The sequence below is a fragment of the Penaeus chinensis genome, chromosome 9, assembly GCF_019202785.1.
Source record: "Penaeus chinensis breed Huanghai No. 1 chromosome 9, ASM1920278v2, whole genome shotgun sequence".
In the NCBI taxonomy this organism is placed as follows: Eukaryota; Metazoa; Arthropoda; class Malacostraca; order Decapoda; family Penaeidae; genus Penaeus; species Penaeus chinensis.
The window spans coordinates 31348567-31351066 of NC_061827.1; the positions used below are offsets into that span (position 1 = coordinate 31348567).

The following is a 2500-nucleotide window of genomic DNA, read 5'->3' on the forward strand; positions in this document are numbered from 1 at the left end:
ATTTTAATAGCAATGGTAATAGTAGTAGTAGTAATAGTAATAATAATAATAGTAGTAGTAGTAGTAGTAATTGATAATATTTAAGATTTTATTTTGCTAAGATATTATTGTAACTGAAAGTACAAAAATAATTATACAGTATAGACGCATGCTCTATAGATAAAACAAAAGAAAATTTAGCTGAATGGGATAATATTTCATTTGGGTCGCGCGTCGAAATACCTTTAAAGCCGTTACCCTTTGCAAGTTTTTTGATACCTAATTATATATTTCAGAATCAAACAAATTCATCGCATTTGAGATTAGTCAAATAAAACTTATTTTAGATCAGCAAGAAAAGTTAGTAAGGAAGTATTTAAATATACAATTGATTCGGTGTGTTTACGTTTGTTCATTGTTTACGTTTGCTCAGTGTATCAGCGGTCAGAGTCGAGAGAGGTTGCGGCGTTGTATTGTGTAGCTTCATTACACAACTGTGGTAACAAATTAATGGCTGGAAATTCGTTTTTGTGGTAGTTATGCAGTAGAAAGTGAGTTTGTGTATATGTGGCTTTGATGGTCCAAAAGAAAGAAATTCTGCCCTAGTGTTGAATGAGAATTGCCAAGCCAAATTTGGCTTTAGTATGGGAAAGTTCGTGATTATCACTATGGAATGAAAACCTGTAAGCAAAAAGTACATGGATTTTAACAGTATTCTATCACTTATGTCATTAGTATAGCTAGGCTAAAGGCAGTTTTAATGTGGAAGTAGAAATCCTCGTTACAGAGGACAACTTAGGGAGCTTGTAATCTGTTGCCAAGCAGTGTCTACAAACAAGGTCTCAGTGACGCATGGACGCTAAATAATACTGAAATGGCTCACCCCAAACCTACCAAGCAGTGTGCTTAGGCTGAAAAATTATAGAAATGAAGCTTAAGGTGTCAGGGATACCTTTGTCTCTAAAATTTGGTCACTTACACAGGGATTCTCCTTAGTCCATCTGCATGAACTATGTGCTGAGTTGATATAAAATCATAACTTAGATTAAAGAACCTTTACATGATATTAAATATATATCCTTCTGTAACAGGTTAGAAGTAGCTCTAACAGGTCCAGAGTTCTTGTCAATGACATGACTAGCTGAGTAATTTTGACTGCATATTTATCTTTCCTACTTATTTCTGAATTGAACTTTGTTCTCATAAATATATGACTCTTGATCCAGTTGAAGCTTGCTGTACTATGTGATAGTTCCTTATTTAATGATAAATCACCTGAGAGCGATGAAGGCTTTCTTACAAGAATATGTGTCACTGTTTCTCAACTTTTTTTTTTTTTTTTTTTTTTTTTTTTTTTTTACAACTACAGTTACATACATTGAATCATGTCACAACCTCTTTATTTTAATGTGAATTATTTTTCTAATACTCGTATTAACCCAACATCACTGGGAAAATTTTCAGATCACTTAAGTATTTTTTATATGTCTCTGTACATAGATTGCTTTGTAGGTGCTTAACCACAAAGGAGTCATTTAGTAGACTTTGTGACTATACATGATTTTACTTTTTTTTCTTTTCTAATATTATCAATACCAATGCTGATATTTTTATTATTGACCTTTTGATTATTAAAATGTAATTAATATGTATTATAAGCAATATAAGATACCAGAAAATATTTTCAATAATCAAGGTATGGGTAGTAGTATTTCTAATTGGCTCTTTGGTTTATATTCTTTTTTAGGCCTGGGTTGTTCCCAAAGCTAAGGTATGAACCATTTAATATTAAAACAAAATGCTGATTTTTCATGATTTTTTTTATTTTCTGATATATCTTAATAATTGTACAAAGGTTATCGTCTAGTTAACTGCAATGATCACTTACATAAGCACTACATGACATCAAAGAATTCTTGTTACTATTTAGTGGCAGTATTCTCTCAATTCTTTTGTTGTCAGAGTCAGAATAGCTGGTATTTGGGAATCAGAGATAAGGATTTGGTTAATCCTTACGGTATGGATGCACCAGGCAAATTGAAGATAGTATTCTTGTTGAGGACTAAAAGTTGCAGTCATCGGTACAGGAAGTAATCTTCTGACACAAACGGTTATGCCACAAATAAAGGAAAAAGATCGCAGAAAGCACTGCTCACAGTCTAAGTCCACTCTGTGCTCCTGAGTTTCAGCTCTACCTTGCCATTCACATCAAAATGAAGACAATGTTTGTCAGGGGAGTATTCCTTTCCACACCCAGTCACAGCAATTTAGATTGTTTGATAAATTTTGTGAATTGGATTTGGGGATTTAGTCTCTGGCAAGTATGTCCATACTGTAAAGAATTATCAAGGAGTTTACCTATTGCATGGTATGCTTAAAAATGTCAGATCTGGTAATGTAACCCCTTTACTTCCAGATACCTTATATATGACAAATAAAACCCACTTCAAAATAATTAATATCTATACCTACTTGTATTTAAAAAAGAAAACATCATTGTGTTGTTTGTATGTGTGTACTT

General features: G+C 32.5%; 1 protein-coding gene across 5 annotated transcripts in view; it reads left to right on the top strand.

Moving 5' to 3' along the window:
- Positions 1–2500, top strand: part of LOC125028889 (meiosis regulator and mRNA stability factor 1-like) — a 41262-nt gene that overhangs the window by 6865 nt on the left and 31897 nt on the right. For 2 of the 5 annotated variants that reach the window (XM_047618479.1, XM_047618483.1), the window contains exon 1: positions 418–478. The exons of 2 other annotated variants lie outside the window; for them this stretch is intronic. The gene's annotated coding sequence lies outside the window, so the exon portion shown is untranslated. Of the gene's footprint in view, positions 1–417; positions 531–2500 lie in introns of those variants that run through there. One more of the 5 variants, XM_047618480.1, reaches the window with a different exon arrangement.